General features: G+C 36.8%; 1 protein-coding gene across 3 annotated transcripts in view; it reads left to right on the top strand.

Moving 5' to 3' along the window:
• Positions 1–13,690: 13,690 nt before the first annotated feature.
• LOC150109245 (dnaJ homolog subfamily B member 9-like) overlaps positions 13,691–22,080 on the top strand; it is a 35,928-nt gene continuing 27,538 nt past the window's right edge. Inside the window, exon 1 of one of the 3 annotated variants that reach the window (XM_090406667.1) lies at positions 13,691–13,884. The gene's annotated coding sequence lies outside the window, so the exon portion shown is untranslated. Of the gene's footprint in view, positions 13,899–14,342; positions 14,387–22,080 lie in introns of those variants that run through there. The other 2 variants (XM_090406660.1, XM_090406675.1) reach the window with 2 other exon arrangements.

Genomic DNA, 22,080 nt, shown 5'->3' with positions numbered 1-22,080 from the left:
GGCATTATTAAATCACTACTTTCCAGAGCACACAAATTCTGCTCCTCTGAAGAATCTTTAACCCAGGAATTAGAAGTAATCAAAAATACAGCCATCCTAAATGGATATAATCCGAAAACAACTCAAAAAATTATCAGTCACTTCTCCACACATCAAACCAGACAGGAAGAAGTCCATAGGATTCCCATACCTTATGTCAAAGGCATCTCTGAACGTCTTTATAAAATTATGAAGAAATACAATTTTGCCACTTCTTACAAACCTATCAACCAAATTTACAACTTGTTACCTTCTCCTAAGGACAACCTCTCACCTTTGATGTTGCCTGGCGTTTATGAAATTCCATGCCCATGCAAATTGTCTTACTTTGGACAGACAGGTAGGTCTGTTCAGAAACGCATCACGGAACATCAAGACCACATTCGTCTTTTTAAACCCTAGAAATCTGGCCTCTCTCAACACGGAATTGAAAATCCAAACCATCGGATCCATTGGGAAAATACTAAACTTTTACAGAAATTTTTATATAAACATGAGCGTTTATACAAAGAAAGTTCTGAAGCCCTACTACACAGACCAAACTTAAACCAAAACGACGTTCTTACGATTCCTAAAGTATGGGAAATAATAATAATAATAATAATAATTATTATTATTATTATTATTATTATTATTATTATTATTATTATTATTATTATTATTTGATTTGATTTGATTTTTTGTAACACGTTATGCATGTTTAATGAGATTCTATTGTAATCATACGCCCAAACTGTATGTTATTCCTATTATTGTTTTAAACTACTGTACTGATGATGTCCTAAGATACTTGGGATGAAATATTTACAATTAAATAATTTTCACTGTGGTTAATACGTGTGTTTCTTTTAATAATGATAATGAGTCTGATCACAATCGTCAACAATAGTGGAATACTTTTTCTTGAAATTTTTTAATTTCTAATTAATTTAGTTTATTTCGGTCTTTCTTTAATTATTTTTTGCAGATTCCTGAGGCAGTTGAATTTTTGCAAAGTCAAGTAAGGTGTGGAATCCATAAACTCAGGTTTTCAACCCTTCAAGTGAAGAAAAATTTACCGCAGCTATCATATTGTTTCTGATAATCAACTTTTTTGACAAAATTTCAAAAAAAAAAAAAAAGAAAGAAAGAAAGAAAGAAAAATATGGTATAACGTGCAGTTTGTGATGAAGTAGAATGATATTTGGTAGAGTGGTGTACAACAGTGAAATTAGGAGACAGTGGAAACGTCCCACAGGTATAAAAGAAATGACATGGGGTGAATAAAAGTTAATAAATAAATAAATGAATTAAATTAATTTATTTATTTCTTTTTGTGGATTCCTGAGATAGTCGATTTTAGCACGGACAGGCTAGTAGGCTATTTACTTCATAATCTAGGATTTTCATCCCATCAACTGAAGAAAAATCTACCATAGCAGTCATATTATTTCAGATAATACACTTTTTGTTTAAAAATTTATAAAAAAAAAGAAAGAAAGTAGGAACGTGACGTAACTTTGCAATTGCGATGATGTAACATAATATTTGGTATGGTGGTGTACAAGAGAATAATAATGAAATTAGGTGAGTGTGAAAAGGTTCTATATGAAAATTACCAAAAACGTATTACAGAAAAGATGGTCACATAATATCAGTCTAACGTCTGATAACTTCTAGCATCTAAAGAAGTCTAGCAGCACTCGACAATAATCTATACAAGGTGTCTATATGATTCTGTATCAAAAAATCCCATACTTCTACCAGATCAGACTTTAGCTCACCCAATGACCACTGCAATGACTGTCATAGTGCAATGTTAAGGCCAAGAGTGTCTCACACATATTTCACTGGATTTAAGTCTCTGTAAAGAATTGCAGTCGTTGAATATTTTCAGTTTGAAGATACTCCTAAATCAGTTGGGCTGTTCTCACTAACAATGCTCACTTAATGTATCCCTATCAAAAGGAGTGCAGCCATTCATCATTATTCCACTCCAAATGAGAACACTGTGTCTTGTGCAAAGTGTCCGTTTCTCTGATATTAGAGGGACGAAACCGCATTCTTCGTACTCCATCGATCAAACAAAGTGTGAAATCCGTTTGTGTACAAAAACCTGGCTAGTGGCATGTTCAGAGCAATAGTTTCCAAGAGCTCTATCATGGTTCGTTGTTAATGATATTCCACCATTGGATTCCTGTTGTGAAGTCCATTTGAACTGAGCCTTTTTATCTGTCCAGTCTGAAGTATTTTCACCTGCAGTGCAGCAACAAATTGGCAATCGGCAGTAGGATCTCGTAATGTTCAGTCATCCTGGCAGAGAAGCCAGATAGCAGTGTGATCTGGTTAGCATAGCCCACGAGAGACTTTGGCCAGCTCTTCTTATAATGGTTCCTGTTTTCTGAAACCGCATCACAAGCGCAAATACGACGCATGAAGTCAGCATGTCACCTTCGCGACACATTGAGAGATTAACTCAATGTGTTATCTTGGCATATATGACTGTTCAAATCTATGTCTAATGGCTTGCCATCTTAGAATCATCAAACAAAGATGAGTTGCTCTTAAAGATACTACAACTATGGATAACCCACTAAGCATCCAAAAAACAGACATCAAGTGTTTTATAAGATGAGTAATTTGCTTTGGGGTGCTGATCGTTGTAATGGTAAATTAATTACCACTGGATACTTGGAATTTGCATATTAGAATAACTATTTGATCAAAAACATTCATGAAAGGGATTTTGTAGTGTTAATTTTGTCAAGCAGCGTATATAATGATAGCATTAGGTGATCATGAGGTTGTCACAGCTGTCTGTTATACACTTTATGCCCGTGCTTAATGAATTCATCGATAGCCCTCAGCCAGCTATCAGTGATGGCTAATGATAGAAGTGACTTCCCACTAGCCTTCAAAAGTTAATTAAGGCTAAAGGAATCTTTGATTTTGGAATAAAACTTATAGGATATATCCTTATTTTTATATCATCATGTATAAAAATTACAACAATGGTATTGTCTATAGTGTAAAATCTCTGGATATGTGCCTAAACTTATCATGTTAGTTTTTACATGTTTTTTGTATAGAAGAATGTACTGGAGTGATGTTAATTTTTTGACTGAAATAATCTTTTCTCTAATAATATTGTATTAAACCTTTGTAAAAATAATGTGGCGCATGACGTCATCATGTAAGGTTATATAGTAATGTTAAATCAGTTAGTCTTATGCTAAAACTAGTGAATAATTATAAGAATTGCTATAGATGGAAAGTTATAAAGAAGCGAAGAATGACGTCATCATGACCCTTGGATATGTATTTATCTTCGGACATGTATTTATCCGTATTTATCTTCGGACATGTTAGAATGTCCGAAGATAAATACGTGACCAATTATCCAAGAGAGGTGCGCATGCGCACAACGGAGGTCCGGGTCTATATAAGGCAATTCGTCGTGAAGGAATTTTGTCAAGGAATTCTGATTGGATTTTTGAATGCAAGGTTAGGATTATGAGTTTTGGATCAGCATTTGTTCAGCGCAAGGTAAGGTTTTGGTTTTTAATACAATTTTTCCAGGCCCTTTCCTGTTCCCTGCCCTGTGCCCATCTCTAGAAGGAGATTTTGACTGTCGGTCTACACTTGGTGGAAAGAAGGGACAAAGCAGGTCCTGAATCACACGGGGCCCCAATTAAAATCACGGGTTGATTTAATTTAATTCAATGTTCCTACTTCGAGCATTTTGCCAACGTTCGGTTTTGCTGGCAGTCCTTTGCGGCTGCGGGATTCTCTCTGTGAGTAGACCATTGATTGGGTCTACGGAACTTTTACGTGGACTTAAGGACCCAAGCTCTTAAACAGTGCTTTTACACCTCGTTTTCTCATAATGAGTGAAGTTCATGTTGATGCCCTGGTAGAGTCACTTAACAGAGGGCTAGCCAAAAACATACTTAAAAAGATTCTTAAAAAAATTGAAATCAATTTTTACTTTATGTCAGGGAACGATGAAGAGGGTGACGACAATGCTCCAACAGAAGAGAAGCTGGACTTGGTGATCTCCGCCCCCCCCCTCAGACTTCACAGAGGTCCGAGCGTGCAAGAAGCGAAAACCATTGCATATGATGAAATGGAAGATGGTGCAGTTTTGGACCCCACTGCCTCCACTAGAGAAAAGATACCTCCGATCATACTCTGCTAAAAACAAAGATGGATGCATCTTAGGGCAATCATGTCTAATCTACAGATCTCTTATATCACCACCAAAAATGTCACCGATGGCATCAAGATTCAGCCCACCACAGTGATGGACTACCGAAAACTGACAGGAGAAATGAATGTCAGAGGCATTCAGTATCACGCGTTCTTGCTCAGCTCACAGAAAAATCTGAAGGTGGTGCTCAGAGGAATGTCTAAAGACGTATTAACAGAAGAAGTGGCTGCTGATCTATGCCATCAAGACCTCCTACCCATCAAGGTCAGCAGAATGACCAAAAAAGACAAGACTCTGATGCCACTAGTATTAGTTGAGATCCATCAATCTTACAAACTGATTTATGACTTGTTGTCAATCTGTGGACTTAAAATCAGCCCAGAGCCCTTAAGGAAAAGGGCCTCAACAGGTCAGTGCCAGAGATGTCAAAAGTTTGGCCATGCCCAAGAAATGTGTAAGGCTGATTTTAAATGTCTAAAATGCAGTGACAGCCACCCAACCAATATCTGTACAAAGCCGAAAATGACCCTGGCCAAATGTACCAACTGCAGTGGTCCACACACAGCCAACGATGGAGGATGCATTCAAAACCCAAAAAATAGAAGATGGTATACAGACAGGCACTTTTCCTCTCCAAGTAGATCCATGGCAGAGGCCTCAGCTCTACAGTCTCTCAATGACCAGCAAAAATTGTCAGAAGCCCACCTGCTGCAGCCAGAGGACTTTAAAAGAACAACTCAACAACGACAGACAAGGACATATGCAGATGTAGTCCGTTCTAAACAGATAACTCATGAACAAGATCAGCCAGTACCACACACAAACCTGACAGCTATCATCACCTCTTCTCGGAAATATGCTACTAGTCTTCAGCAGATCCAACCCTATCCCATTCTCTACTAAAAAAATACACAAACCATCCTCACAGCGCTCATTCACGAACAGGAATAAACTAAATCCTGGCTCTCTGCAGATTATCGCGTAGAACGCAAACGGCGTCAGAAATAAGGTCTTGGAACTCCAAGAGTTCACCCAAAGACATCAGCCAGATGTAGTTTTGATGAGTGAAACGCATATGAGACCATCGGACAACCCCAAATTTAGCAGATATCATCTGTACAGAACTGACAGGCTGACCCACAATGTGGTGGCACTGCCATTTTCATCAAGAATTATATTAGTCATCACTCTGTAAACATCCGCTCTACCACTAATCTTGAGGTTACAGGTGTAGAGGTTCTAACAAGCTCGGCTAGTAGACTAAAAATCTATGTAGCATACAATTGTCCATTAAAATCATTACTGCCCTCGGATTTGGATGCCATCTTGGGCATCAGAGAGCCTGCCTGTCATCATTACCGGTGACTTAAATGCCAAGCATCCTGCCCGGAACAGTCGAACTACCAATAGGAATGGCCAGATACTTGCTAACTATACAGGATCCATCAATACACTTGTAATAGGTCCCACTGAACCTACCTACCATAATACGTATGGCACTGCTGATGTCTAGGACACAGTCATAAGTCATATTACAGAATGTGAGACACCCGCACAGTTTAATAACACTAAATGATCTTTCATCTGACCATAATCGAATACTGCTGCAGTTGGGAAACCAAGAAAAAATTGCCCCCTTATACACACACTCATTCGTATCATGATAAAGGTTGTCCAAAGTACTCCAGAAATATATTGGTCCTGTTCCACTTATAAAATCCAAAGAAGAAATTGAAACAGCTGTTAAAGACCTGACCCAACAAATTAACACAACCCTTACAGCAGTCACAACTGCCCTCAGGCCCAAACACTTGCAAGAAGATATCATGAACCTGATCTAGGAGAAAAATAAGGCTAGAAAAAAAAAAGTTTCACAATACCGGCACACCACAAGACAAACGAATAGGCTCAATTTTGCAGTGAGAGATGCCCTTAAAGCACATAGAAGTCAACTTTGGGAAGAAAGATTGACTTCTATTACTCCTGACAATCACTGCATTTGGAATCTAATAAGAAAGATCAAACAAAACCAAATCTGTTCCCTCTCTCCAAACAAATCTGGGCCTCAACCACACCGATACAGATAAAGCCGAAGCAACAGGAAAAAACTTAAACAAGCAATGTAAACTCCTCATATGAACATCGGCACTTCAATCACGTCTACGAGATCCATCGACATGTCAGATGTTCATTAAAATCTCCTGTAACCTGCTTCAATCAAATTGCACCCACATCACCAGCAGAAATATATGATATAATCAAGAAATTAAAAAACAAAAAAGGTTCCTGGACCAGATGGCATCACCAGCAATGTGATTAAGCGGCTGCCTCGTATAGCTATTGTACATCTGATCAACATAATTAATTCCATCCTCCGTTTTAAACATTTCCTTTCCTGTTGGAAGGTGGCAGATAAATTCCAATCCATAAAACCAGAAAATACCCGCACCTGCCTCAAAATTATCGGCCAATCAGCCTCATCTCAAATTTGGGTAAAATCGCAGAAAAGGTTATTCTTACCAGACTCCAAGCCTCCGTACACAAGTTAGACATTCTTCCTAAAGAGCAGTTCGGATTTTGTCAATTACATAGTACAACCCAACAGATACATAGACTAGTCGAATACATCTCCATTGGATACAATTGGCATCAACACTGGGGGCTGTTTTCCTTGACAAAACCAGTGTATTTGATAAAATTTGGCATTTCGGATTACTGCATAAACTGATATCAAATGGAATACCATTGGAAATAGTTCACCTAATTAAATCATACCTTTTTGACAGGCGTATGCAAATCAAGATCAACGGTACAGTATCAACACAGAAACGTATCTTGGCTGGAGTTCCACTAGGATCTTTACCAGCTCCGATTCTGTTTTCCATTTACATGTTTGATATCCCGCAAAATCCACTGTCATCCATCATGGCCCTCTACCCGGATGATACAGCAATATTAGCCAGATCTATACAACCACATCTTGCCATCAAAAAACTGCAAGAAAACCTACTAGAGATTGAAAAATGGTTCTCCAAATGGAGACTGCAAGTAAATCTCCGGAAGAGCATAGCCATGTTATTCACCAGAAAACCAATGCTTCATAAAGGGGGATATCTTCCTGATTAATACAAAAAATCCCGTGGCAAACAGAAAACTTGGTGTACTACTGGAGAGAAGGCTAACTTTCAGCTGACATACCAAGGCTCTCTGTTGAAAGACATCGAAAGCCTTTACTCAACTCTATCCTCTAATCAACAGGAACAGTAAACTAAACACCAGAATTAAAGTATTTATCTAGAAACTAATGGTTCCTCCCATACTCACTTATGCTTCTCCGGCTTGAAGCCATACCGCTGATACTAATATTCTCAACTTACAGCGAGTGCAAAACAAGTGTCTGCGTATGATCCAAACGCTCCATCTTTCTTCAGAATGTGTAGCTCCATCAGGACACAGATGTTCCCTATATTTACACTTTCCTGCAAACTATAGCAATAAAGTTCTTTTCAAAAGCATCTGTATACTGCAACAAATTGGTTCAACTAGCTACAAATTATGGAGCAACGGATAACTTCAAACTTATAAGACCAAAACCTTCTTAAACTCCAATTCTGATGTTTAATCTACAAGCCCACGCAGGGCGAGCAGTTGACTCATACATTTTTCCACTTACTGTTTCCCTATCAGATAGCTTGGAGTATGAAAAGCATTTTGCTTCACCCTTTAAGTCAGAAATGTTAATTGTTAATTAATTAGAATTTGTCTCAGGGTTTTCTAAGCTTTCTCTTACCTAAGTCCCCATCACGCCAAGTTCACAGTCGGAAATTCAAAGAGAAGCAGCGTAAGGTCTAAGTCTTTTACCTGGGATCAACGCCATGTGAAAACTACTTTTCCAATCGTCTCGAAAGGAAGGAGCTGTACATCGCCACCATGTTAAGAGTCCTGTAAGGCAAGGCATAGTCAACAAGGAAGAATTATAGCGGGAAAAACAGGAACGTGTCAGCAAGCAGAAAGAAAGCCAAGAAGAATTACATGTGAATAAAGGGTTAATGTGAAAGACTGTCTGTGGAACAAAATATGTAAGTACACCCGGGTCTCTTTTTATGCAGATCTGAAGTTATGCAGTGCATAACTTAAAAACTTATGTATCGTTGTACATAATGAACAGCGTGTTGCAGCACATTCTGGCATCAGGTGAGTAACGTGTATGCAGTGAGTGTCCGTGAAGTTTAATTTTGCATGTGAGTAAGTGTTTGTCTTTTCATTATCGAAAGCCTAAATTTTGAACTAATTTTTATTTTAAAGATTTAATTTGGCCCAATGGAGGAAAAAAGCACCAAAGAAAAGAAATTTCTTTGGAAATGAAAATTGCAATTTTAGATCGCTTTGCAAAAGGAGAGAGAGAGAGAGAGATCTACGGCGATTGGTAAACATTTTAATTTAGGCGAATCTACTATAACAGCAATCAAATAGAATGAAGCCGCAATAAGAAAATCTCATTTCTGGCACAAAACTAAGTGCCAAATTATCATCGGGCTCAAGAGATGCTTTATTAGAAAAAAAAACGGAACGAGCGCTCGTAATTTGGATCAAAGAATTCCTATAAGTGGTTAAACAAAAAGCTCTTCGGTTTTATGAAGAGATGAAGCAATTGGAGCCGTCTAGTAGGTCTGCTTCCGCTTCCCAGGCTGATAAAGAATTTTCGGCTAGGAAAGAATGGTTAACCGGAATTTTAAAAAGGAATGCACTTCATAGCGTGAAGATTACAGGCGAGGTTGCAGCAACAAATGAAGCAGCAGCCAAAAATTTTCAAGAGAAGTTAGCCAAAATTATTGAAGATAGTGGATATTGTTCTGATCAAGTGTTTAACGCTGAGGAAACAGGATTGTTTTGGAGAAAAATGCCTAGTCGAACTTACATCGCAAAGTCTGAGAAAAAAGCAAGGGGGTTTAATGCAAGCAAAGATCGAGTAACGTTGTTACTTTGTAGCAATGCATTGGGGGGTCAAATGTTGAAACCCCTCCTAGTAAATCGATCTCTAAGAACACGTGCTCTTAAAGGCAAAGATCAAAAACAGCTACTGGTACATTGGATGGCTAATACCCTGGGTAATAACTACTGTACTTTCTGAATGGTTCAATAATTGCTTTGTACCAGAAGTAAAATCATATGAAGCAAAACGCTCTCGATTTTAAAGTTTTATTAATTGTTGACAATGCACCAAGTCATCTGCATTTAGAACATCCAAATGTGCAGATAGTGTTTTTTTCAACCAATACAACAAGCATTATTCAGCCATTTGATCAAGGCATAATTGCTACTTTTAAAAAAATATTACGTTAAGCACACTTTTCGATTTATATTGGATAAACTAGAAAATGAATCATTAACAGTAACAGATGTTTGGAAATAATTTTCTATTTTGGACTGCGTAAATCATGTTACATCTGCAATCGCTGAAATAAGACCACAAACTTTAAATGCCTGCTGGAAAGGCGTGACCTGGATGCGTTGCAAACAGTACAACCATACATTATCAGCGGAAATCATTACTTTGGCACAGGAAATCGGTGGAGAAGGCTTTGATACATTTAGCCCAGAATGATGTAGACGAATAACTTGTGGATAATGCCTAAAGTTAAACAGAAAATATAATTCGAGAAGGTCTTGAACTGTGTAATAAATTGGAAAATCATTTTCTTGTTAATGATACAAATTCTGAAAGAGTCTTTAAATTCCAACATGAGCTGAAGAACTGTGTCTGAATATCGCGAGGTGTATAAAAAATTAGAAAAATCATCATCGCAAAGTTTAATCACTGATTACATTGTCAGAAGAAAAAAATCAGCACAGAACGAGGGTGAAGCTAATTCTGTTTGTGAAGAACCATTGTCTTTACCATACAGATCTGATGCGTTGACTATCTCTTCTGGTGATGAAAGTGATTTCGCACCGGTTCGCAAACGTTGCCGCATATTGTCTAATAGCGACGATAATTTTGATGACAAGATGTGAAAAAAAAAAAAATTCTTACTTTTCAATAAAATTAAATGAATAAAGCTTTAAAACAAACTTAGGTATTCTTATTTTCCTGAATTTTTATAAACTTTTTATGCGATTTTAGGTTTTTACTTCGGTTTTAGAAAAGTATGGAACGTATCCCTAATTTTTCAAATTAAGTTAGGTCTTTTTTTTTTTGTGTGCGATTTTTTATATGCGGTTTTCTGTGGAACGTATCTACCGCATAAAAAGAAACCCGCCTGTAGCTGTAATACTGAACATGAACTATGTCAAGCATCTATGTTTATGAGACAACGTATGTTAATGGCGAATTAGGCTTAACCAATGTATGTCTTATATATATATTCAGTTAATGTTAGATTGTCATGTTAGATTGTGAATTGCTTAGAACTAAGGTTAGAGTAGAAAGAATTGACATTAGCAAGAGTATTGTAATGACATTATGTATGTATGTGAATCAAATATGATTCGCATGATTCCTTTTGTCTTAATTAAATGGTTTGTAAACAACACATTGGACTGATCCTGCCAATGCACTATCGTATAAAATTCGAACCTGCATAAGATAGAAGCTTATATGAATTATATTTAAGCAACGACTAGTTTAAAGTAAGAATAATATAAACGGGGAATATAAACAATATCTGCTTAGTCTTTGATTTAAGATCTTATATTCTCATATTCAATATATCGTCTAACTGGCATAGTCGTTAGAACAAAAAAATTTGTTACTATTGAGGGTGAGAAATGAAATATAGTACAAATAGATAAATGGCGGCAGTCTACAGTTAAGGCAGCCATTCACGAATATTAAATAAAGCAAAGGTAAAGCAGGGTAATTAAAACGCAGACCGCATTATTATAGTACAGGTACATGTTGATGCTGAACCTTTCAGCATCAACATGTGCCACTATAGCTCTTAGCAAATAATTTTCTTACATTATTAGTTTGTGTGCTTTTTTACATAGTTACATGTTTTAACATGCTAGCTGATATATATTATCTCTTGTTCTTTGGAACTTAATTTATGTCTTTCCCTAGTCTTCTAGTGTAGTCTTCTTCAGCATTTATTAAAACAGCAGCCTGAATGCTAGCCACATATGTCATCATATATATATATATATAACTATGTTAATGCCTTTCATTCCCAAAAAAAGTAAGTGAGGCCGTTTAGTGCTAACTCTTGGAAACTAAGTAGAAGCAATCTCTGTTCTTAGACAATCATAATAGCTGGTCCAAGTCTGTCACTGATTTTAAATAGTGTAGCCCAGGAAAGAGAGTACGGCAGACAACTGATACCTTCTCATGGTCTCCAATCCTAAAAATATATATTATCTGAAATAGTGCAAGTTCCAAGATTAAAAATCCAAGTTTCCAGAAGAAAAGTAGCTACTTGCCAGAGATAAGCTAATAGTAACCTATCGAAGAAAGGTTTATAAAAATATCCTCTAGTCACAACTAGAATCAAACATGAGTCTTTCTTTGGGTTATCTGGTGCTATAAATTCAAATGTCATTTCCACAGGAGAAACAAACAAAATAGAAACAGAAATGGAATATCGAGTGCAGTCAAGTAACTGTAACTCAGAAGCATTCGATTGAAATTTTAATCTATTTCATAGACATATAAAGCACAGAATTTGAAATTATATTCAATCAAATGACAAATTACTACAGCGATTAATTAACTGCAACAACAGCTATTAAAGAATGCAGTTGTACAAGGCAGATTTCGATATATATTCAACAGACTTGAAAAATTAAAAAGATATAATTATCCACTTTTCAAAATATTCCAAACATTCATTGCTGGTTCATCTATTAGTTATTAAAGGGTGGAGATTTTCTTCCCACCAAGCTTCAAAAAGTTAGTGCTCAAATTGCTCTGCTACTGCAGATTGGAACTAGATGCTATAGACAAGTGAGAAAAAGATTTATCCCAGTAAAAGTGGACTTTTCCCGCTTCTGTTACATTTTTTGCAACTGATTTTACTATGGCTGGTAATGCAACTGACACTAATTCTATAAATGTAAAATACCCAGCAGTATGGTCAGAGCAACAGAGACTTGAATGCAAGGACAAACATAAGTGGCTCATAGCAAAGAATGGATATTTAGGTTGTAGTGAATGATCATCAGTAGGGTACTTAGGACTTCACGAAACTCAGGGGCTATCTCTCAGTAACGAATGGGTGAATTGCACAATTATATTTAACGGTACAGAAAAACTCAGCAATTTAAATCCCTAACAACTAAAATTTCTGCCCATCAGGCATGTATAGTACACAAAAAATGCGAGCTAATTTTAGCCTAGTGTAAAAAATCTCAGAAACTTGAACATTATAACAAAAAGAGCATCATATCAGTGACCATGAAGATTTAATTCAACTGCAAAAGAAAAATGGACTTGATGTTGGGATAACTCTTCATTCACGTTACAGTGCAGCCTGATTATCCCACCAAGTTGGGCGGAGCCTTAACCACACGATTCCTCTCATCTCGTAGGGCATACCACAGGCCTTCTCCTCTTAGAACCACGCCCACCACTCTGCCATATGGCCATCGCAATAATTATTATTATTATTATAGTGCCTTCACTTCACTTCTATTATAATGCCGCACTTCGTGCTCTGGATTTTTGTTTCCAAGGTAGAGCCATGCTTATGACAGATGTACCAACTTAAAAGGGGAAAAAAATCTTGACGATAGTGTTACAATCTATGGCCGAGGACTTTTCAGACCACCCTCATGGTACTAGGTTACGCGAAGAAAGTTCGGTTCGAATGCTAAGCATTTCTTCCACCTATTCCCGATTTAGTCGTTTTTCTCGTTTTTAATCCTGCATATCAATAGTCGACTACAAATCGCATACTATTATAGAGAATTATATAAGAGCTGGTGGCAATTGTGTACTTTTTATCCTGAAATGTTTGTATGCACTGAGAGCTTTGGTTAATTACCATTGAAGGCCTTTTTGTATGGAGACTGTTCGCCTATCTTTCTTTTAAGGCAATCATGACTAAAGAGTTTCTGCCTACTCCCATTGGGAAATAAAAAGACGTTAGAGGATATTTCATTAATGAATTCCCCCTTATCCTAAGGAAAATACTGACCATTTCTACTCGACTGAATGTCTTCCTACCATCCACTCAACTCCAGAATTAAGCTAGTTTCCATCCCATGCAGAACTTTCCAAGTGTTCCGAAAAAATTTTCTTCTCCATCCCGATATAATTTACTCATTGCAGCAAATCAAAATGAATGCCATATCTTTTACTCGAAAATTTGATGTCATTAATATTTTATTATTAATTTGAATTAAATATTTCGTAAACTTATGTTTAAAAATTGTTTGAATTATATATTTCAAAAAGGTAGTACTTCGTATCCTTTACGATGTAATCCATTCGTAAAAAAATTAGTGATCATACAATGATGCAATCATACACCTGCGTGTAATTGGATCGTTCTTGTTATGCATTTTTGTTTGCACGTTGTGCATGTGATGAAATACGTCCAATCTTGAATGGAATCGTGTCCTTATTTATTCTATACTTCATGTAACCTGTGAAATCGAAAGTTGGTCGCAGTTACTCAAGTTTGATATCTTATAGTGATACCTCACTTCTCATTTCTGTAAGTGTTTATAGGTATGTAAATTTTTGTGCAGAACACTGTATTTTAAAGAGACATCTGTTAAGAGGAATAAGTTTGTAATGCTTCTCAGCTATTTAATCTGGGCGACAATCAAAAACAGCTGTTTTATCTTGGAGAATGTAAAATTCTGTTTCACAGTCATGAAACGATTTTAATTAGCCTAGAAGTCCATTATGATGGCGCAGTTTAAACAAAATTATTAATATTGTTGTGTTATTATTACTACCTGAAGTAGGCAGCAAATTCAAAATTTCTGTAGACTGCACTTGTAAAATAAAATCTAACTTGCATATTTGATTTCTTATAACCGAAGACATTTTATAGATGCCTTCATTATTCTATCTGGGATGAAAAGGAATTAGAAATATAATCACAATGTTAATGTGTTACTTGCTAAATATTTTGTCATTCCCATGGAAACCGGTATGATCTTCGTACGCAGAAAAAATAGCAACAAAACATCTTATTTTTTTTTTAGAAGGTAGGATTGAATTAAATTATTATAGGTTGCATTTTGTATTGATAGAAACTAAAACTGCATTCTTTTTTTTTAAAAAAAATTATCACAATGTGAATATTTTTTGCAGACTATCAGTTAACTTATGACAAATGATCAGCTTCAATCAAAATCCTTTCGTCTTGAGTTCAAGAAGAAAAATTGCTAAGAGTCTATTATCATTTTAAGAAATCAATTGTTATGACTGATATTCCAGCATTCCAATATAGAGCCTTACTAAGACTTTGATTGAGAGGAAAAATTACAGAGCATTTGACAGCAACCAGTTGAAAAGCCATTACATATATTGGAGCAAATAAACACAGATGCAAAGTTAGTGACATAGTAGAAACCGTGTAGAGCCATAATAGATAGTGTAACTGTTGGGCACACTGATAATGCAATTATTTTCTATGTACAAACGCTAGGTGAATTAGAAATAATAAGTTTATTTCCCTGATAGACTGTTCTGACCAAGGTTTATTGCTGTCAGGTGAACATTATTCCTAGATAATGATGTTCAAACAGGGATAGGGTATAACATATTTCGAAAAGATGGAGGGAGGAGAGAGATGCATGGAGTTACAGAAGTATTATTTTAACAGATGTTATTTTAGCTTAGGGCAAAGGAGAAAAATGTGGCAATGGCAGCTTTGAGTGTTTGGTATATAGCAGTCGGCAGACAAAACAAAATATCAGTACATATACTAAACTGGTTTTCATTGTGATGTAGAAACTTTGGATGGGGTCCAGAGCTGAGTGACTAAGGCAATATCAGGACTCGAATGTTGGCTGTGGAGAGAGAGAGAGGTCAAAGGAGTGTGGATTTCAGAGTTTGGTGGATAGGAGGAAAAGAGGTGATGACAGAGATGTTTAATGTTAGTGAGAGGATTTCATCGGATTAATCTAGAGGAAATTATAAAAAGAGCAGAAGGCAAGAGAGTAAGAACCAAGGACATCATTGAAAGTTATGTAAGAAAGAAAGGGGTGTGAAAAGTAGATTTTTTTAGATGGAGAATTGTGGGTGAATGGAACACTACCAGAAGATGATGTGACTCCATGGAGGGTGTAATAATGATATTACTATAGGCCAGAAAACATAGGTGATGAGCAGATGTTTAGGCAAAGCAAGTGCAAAGTAGGTGATCATTATAAGTGATTTTTCAGTTTTATGTATATGTAGACTGGACAGAAGAAAGTCGCATGGTAATTAGTGAACTCCATTTCTGAAATTCTCGAGAAACAAGAGTTCTGGATTTTGTTGTAGAATCAGTGGAACTGACTGTGATTGAATGTTATTCTTATTGTGGCTAGTGTGTGCTCCCATAGTAACCTGCAGAAGGAGGTTAATCATGTGGTTTTCTCAAGGAATAAAGAATGTGTGTGGAATTATGAGAGGCAATTTTATAATTGTCTCTTGTAATTCTACCACTTATAACAGACAGCTACCAAATTTCAAATTCTTACATGAATGGAATAATTTGAAAGAAGAGATGTCAGTAGTACATGGTAACTAGTTAAGAAATATTTGTTAATAGCAGATGAGAAATATAAAAAGATCTGGGTTGAAACAGACTACTAGGGATATCCAAATAGAAATTAGAGATTTTTAAAACACGTTAAAGATATAAAGAGAGGTAGAGAGCAGTCGCATGATAAAATTATATAGTATTATCATCAAAATCCTGATATGTACCTACATTATGACTATCTGACTACCTTCCTTTTCCAAATTTGTTATTTGTCAGATCCTACATTTTGGTCTTCCCACTGGTAATAACTGCATCCATCTATCTAGATATTCCTCTGGGTTTTTTTTTTACCTATTAGAACACTTGTCTCTCATTCATTGGCACACCCAGGAAGGAGAGACAGGGGGCCCAGGCCTCCCCCAAAAAAAGGAAAAAAACACTAGAAAATTTTCCAAAAAATCTTTTCCTAATTAAAATTAATTTTTTTATTTATGTTGTGTCATGTCTTCTATTTCTACAGTACTTATGAAATAGCGGTCACATAAGGTGGGAATACCCTATAGCTCTCAGGAATCATGGTTGCTGTGAACACAAGGCGAACGAGGTAGTTCTCGGACGGACCAAACGCTACTTTTGCCAGAGCTAGGCCCAAGGAGATCACAGATTTCATTGGCGATCACTGCAGATGCTCAGTCATAGGTCGTATGCAATGTGTAGTGTCTATTCTCAAATCTACTCAACTCTACCCCTCACCCCCAAGATTAAATCTTGAGTGCTCGGGCCCTCCCCCAAGATAATTGTAAGTTAGTAAGGTAAGGTTAAGGGTCTCTGTTATTTAATAAAAGTTTCATTCTGAACTAAAGAAATTGGCAAAAAAATTTAAGCCTTATTGTGAAACAGCCCCAGATATATGGGATCCCTAAAATTCACAAACCCAATACCCCACCCCTTCATCCAATGGTTATAGATGAATCTAGAGATAAATGCAATTATAAAGAAAAAATAAAAATCTGGTACAAAGCTGATATTATCCTTGAAAAACAATTCCTTTTGTCACATGCTGCTTGAGGAAGTTGTCTCACAACTGCTCAGTAAATTCAGTTTCATTCTTCTCCTGTGATTTCATATTTAAATCCCCCATTGCTATTACTCTTTTCACATTTCTTCATCACTAGCAACCAATTCACCAGGTCTGTAATAACACCCCACTGTGTATTTAAATCTTGTTAGACTCCACCTCACATCAGATGGCTTCAAACTCACTGCCACATAAAAAACTGTTACTAGTATTGCAGTCATGGGTCTCAACTTTAACTGGATTCAAGACATTTGATGTCTTGAATCCAGTTAAAGGAGGGGAGGAGGGGGCAATCATTAGCAGATTGCCCCCTCCTCTCCTATCCTTCCTTTCTTCCTAAAAATACTGTACTCTTTGTACTCAATACCAGTTAGTATGTCTGCTTCTGATAGCCAAGTCTCACTAATACCTACAACATGAGATCCCAATATATTACCCAAGGCAACAATTCTACTCCTTTGTTTTTGATACTCCTAGCATTTGTGTACAGACAAAATAACTACCTACCTGCTCTTTTGCATGACACAGTTCAACAACTTGTAGATCTCTGTTCTTATTTAGTTCGTTACTTATGCAGACTTTGTTACACATGCTTGATAGGTCAGAACTGGACGAACACAGAATCGTTTTCTCTTTTTCATAATCATTTCCATAATAATAACCATTCCCATAATTAACACAGTTACCTAACATTGTCGCTCTTTCACACAGATTCTCAAGATTCTTCCCATCAGAATTCAGTTTTCCTAACTCTTTGTTAGGTCTTATATGAATTAATAATTTTTCAAGACTCTTGATACCAAATGCATTCAAGTGTAAGCTCTCCCTCTTATACAAATTCAATCTTACCCTCAAACTCACTCCATGAATCCATTCTTTCTACACAGCCTATGCATCAAATCATTTGCCATTATAGCTCTTCTTATTAATTCATTTTTATCATATCAAGATAATATACTTATTTTCACTTTCTCACCCTTCACTCTTGCCTCTTCCAAAAACCTTTTAATGTCCTCTCTCTCGTACTGAACTTATCATTAGTTAAGTCATTAATGCATATTACAGTTATGATTTTCTTTACTTTTCTTTCCTGTTTTTGAATTGCTTGCATTTTATTTTTAATTTTTGCACCTGGAAAGTTGACATTATAATCTGCTCATCAATGCCATATTTTATGGTAGTCACTATACCAAATAACATCATTCTTTTTTATAAACGACTTTACTTACCTGATTCTGTGCTTTGTTTTCCATTTTGCTGCTAAATTTTTTTTTATTTCCCCTGTGTTCCTCTAAATGCCACTCGACTTTCTGTAGTTTCCTCGTCGTCTGACTAATTATTATTATTCCGGGCAACTCCAAGGAGTCTACAGACTCATCGAGGGAGGCCCTAACATCATGTCAAGAACAACTATTCGACATTCACACGTATCTATCATACCTCACCTTGAACTCATTCACGGTCGTAGCACCCACAACAGACTCTGGCAGCTTATTCCACTCATTCACTACTCTCCAAGTAAAAAACCTAGCTCTAACACCCGTGCTAACCACATTCTTGCCCAGCTTCCATGTAGACTACTAATCTGCTTAGCCTAGCAATCTTGGAGGTTAAGTTATTTCAATATCCTCTTTAATATAGTCTTTAGTGGAGAATACCTTCTTGTTCAATACTTCATTGTTATTGTTAGCATTTCATTTCATGATCTACCCTTTTGTGAAGAGTAGATCATGCCTCAGTAACTTGCTCACATTTTATAACACAGTGATGGCTGAACTGGATAAGGGTAATGGGTTTACAGTGATTCTACTGGACCTTGCAAAGGCCTTTGACAGGATACACATGGAACTCTAATCGGTAAACTGGAGCAGATGGGGATGGATATAGGGTTGGTGAGATGGATAGGAGGGTGGTTGATGGAGAGATACCAGAGAGTGATTTATTCAGGAGTTGAGTCCAAAAGACGGCTTGTGACTAGTGGTGTGCCGCAGGGCTCTGTTCTTGAACCACTACTTTTCAATTTGTTCATCAATGATATAGGAAAGGATCTGAGAGGAAGTGTTCACTTGTTTGTTGATGCAAAGTTGGGTAGAGCAATTGTGAGTGCACAGGATGATTTGGATAGTTTGGAGGACTGGGCTAGGGAAAATGGATGTCAATTTAATGTGGCAAAGTGTAAGGTTATACATTTTGGGGTGAAAAGAATAGCAGCAGTATATCACATTGGTGGAACCGTACTCCAGGAGATTGATGAGGCCAGGGATTTGGGAGTGTTGGTGGATAGGGAATTGAAGTTTAGGGGCACATTGCAAAAGTGGCTAAATCAGCTCATCAAATCACATGGCTTCTGAAAAATACTTTAATAAGCAGAGACAAACAAGTTATTGTTCCTCTGTATCGAGCCTTGATAAGACCCCATCTAGACTACTGTGCCCAGATATGGGTGCCAGGGTTTCTTCTTGATGGGGAGGAGGTGGAGAGGATCCAGAGACGTGACCAAGATGATAGCAGGTCTATGGAATGAACCTTATGACAACAAGTTGAAGATTTGTGGGTTGCAAAAATTGGTCGATAGGCGGAAAAGGGGTGATATGATTGAGACATTCAAATTACTGAAGGGTTTCTATAAGATTAATCCAGAAGACATTTTTGAGAATAGGACTGGTGGGGGGAGGACTAGGAGCCATACATGGAAGCTGGGCAAGAATGTGGTTAGCAGCGGTGTTAGAGCTAGGTTTTTTACTTGGAGAGTGGTGAATGAGTGGAATAAGCTGCCAGAGTCTGTTGTGGGTTCATGAATGAGTTCAAGGCGAGGTATGATAGATACTGTGTGAATGTCGAATAGTTGTTCTTGACATGATGTTAGGGCCTCCCTCGATGAGTCTGTAGACTCCTTGGAGTTGCTTGGAATAATAATAATAAAAAAAAATAATTATTGGCGCCATTTTACACCTGTATTTAATATTAAAATATCACAAAAGAAATATGTTATAAAGACACTAAATACTCAAATAAGATTTTCAGAGTATTTAGTGTATCTAAAGTATTTGATATATTAGAGTATCTATTTTATATTTTAATGCATAGGAAACTCTTGACACCGCAAGGTAAAGAAGAAGAAGAAAAGAGTATCTTTTTTTATAGGGCTATTATATCTAAGTTAGATAGAATGTATAGTCTGTGGATAGTTTTGCACTTGGGGAATTTAACATAATATTTAAGTATAGTTTGTTAGTATTCGAATTAGAGGCCAAGCTAGTTGAGGACAAGAATTCAGAACTGGGTAGACAGCAGTAGAATTCTCTGTAGTGGAAAGAAGATCATGTTTTAGCAATCTGTTTACTTATTATAACAAGGTGATGAATACATTGGACAAGGGAGGATGCATATTTACTAGTATATTTAGATTTTGCAAAGACTTTTGATAAATTGCCACATGACAAAATAGTAATTAAATTGGAACAGATGAGGTTGGACAATAGAGTAGTGAGCTGGTTGGAGAGTGAACCTTTGAAGTTGCAGGGAAACTCAAATTATCAAGATGGATGGTAACAGGTGCCTCTTATGGAATAGTCGCTAGGGAGAAAGGGGAATATATGATGTAATGCAGAATCCAGTGGAGTCTGGAGGGAGTAATAATAGGTATGGAAACTGTGACAATGCATTAAAGATTCTTTATACCAATGCCAGGAGTATCTGGAATCTGAGATGAATTGGTGGGGGCTGATAGTCTCAGCCTGTCCAAGAATCAATTAGACATGGTTGATGGAAGATGATATACTGACAAGAATAGAAGTAGCAGGGTATAGCATTTTTTGGCAGGAGAGGAAATGCAAATACAGTGGTGGAGTATTCTATTCTCTCTTTTCTTAAGTTCTGTATTATGTTACAATCATAAGAATGGATTTATGAAATGCTCATTTAACACCTACTCAGTGTTTATCATCCTCCCATAATCCTTCCTTCTACTGGCTACATAGAAAGAAAAATAGAACACACCCTAGGATTTCTTTTAGCCTCATTTGTTAACTGCTGCTCATACTGCACTTTTGCTATCCTTACTGAGTTACCTTCCTTGCTAGATTGTACTCCTCGTGCAACTGATTTTTGCCACTCATCTTGTGCTCCTTCACAATGCTTTCTTTCGGACTGCATGCTTAACCTCTTCAGTCATCCATTTTATGCCTACATTATTTAATCTCCCGACCTTTGGAATTCACTCAGTCATTGCCTCTGTCAGATAGTTCCTAAGTAGGGACTAAGCAGCATTGATTTCCTTCCCATTCCTCATTATATGATATTGTTGCAAGCAACCTCCTGAATTTGTCATAATTGTCTGCACCTTATAGTTCCACATATAACCCTTTCTCACAAAAGTCCTGATATGGCTGGCCACCACCCAAGTGATCACTTCATGGTCACTTTCACCAATTGGAGGAAGATGTGACACTTCATTTTACAATATCTTCCAATAAGATGATCAAATCCAAGACCCTTGATCCATGGGTTAGCTTCTGTTACATACCATTCTGTTACATTTTGTTTCATTCCAGTCTTTATCACTAATTAAAATTGCCCATAATGATCATCCTTTTCTTATTAGCCAGACCAATTTGCTTATACATTTCATTCTCACTGACTTCCACATCACCAGGTCTATAGCAACAACATACTAAAGCTTTCATCCTGTCCATCTCTACTTCATGCCATACTGCTTCAAAACCAGTCACTATTTGCTCCTTGCATCTCCACCCTAGATGGGCACAACTCCTCTGCAATCATCAATAGCACTTCTCCTTCCTTTTTTGCCTTGTCTGTCTTCACGAAAGACTACATATCTCTATCGTGTAAGAATGTCATCTTCATTCAACCATGTCTCACTTATTCCAACAACTTTTGGGGCAAACTGACTATCAATGATATAATTTCATTCCCCTTGTTTCGAATACTTCTAGCATTTGTAAACACACACTAGCTCATTTCTGTTTCCATAATAAGTCCTACTGACCCCACTTCTCAGTTATGACTCCTCCACACCACCCATCCATTTCCTATCATCACTGATATTACCCCTCCCCAGACCTAAATGTCACCCCCACATCTCCAACTATCTTAATAATTTCTTGTGC

Source organism: Typopeltis vanoorti, chromosome 2 (assembly GCF_054136105.1).
Source record: "Typopeltis vanoorti isolate ZY-2024b chromosome 2, IOZ_Tvanoo_1.0, whole genome shotgun sequence".
Classification (NCBI taxonomy): Eukaryota; Metazoa; Arthropoda; class Arachnida; order Uropygi; family Thelyphonidae; genus Typopeltis; species Typopeltis vanoorti.
This window is presented reverse-complemented; position numbering and strand designations above follow the sequence as displayed.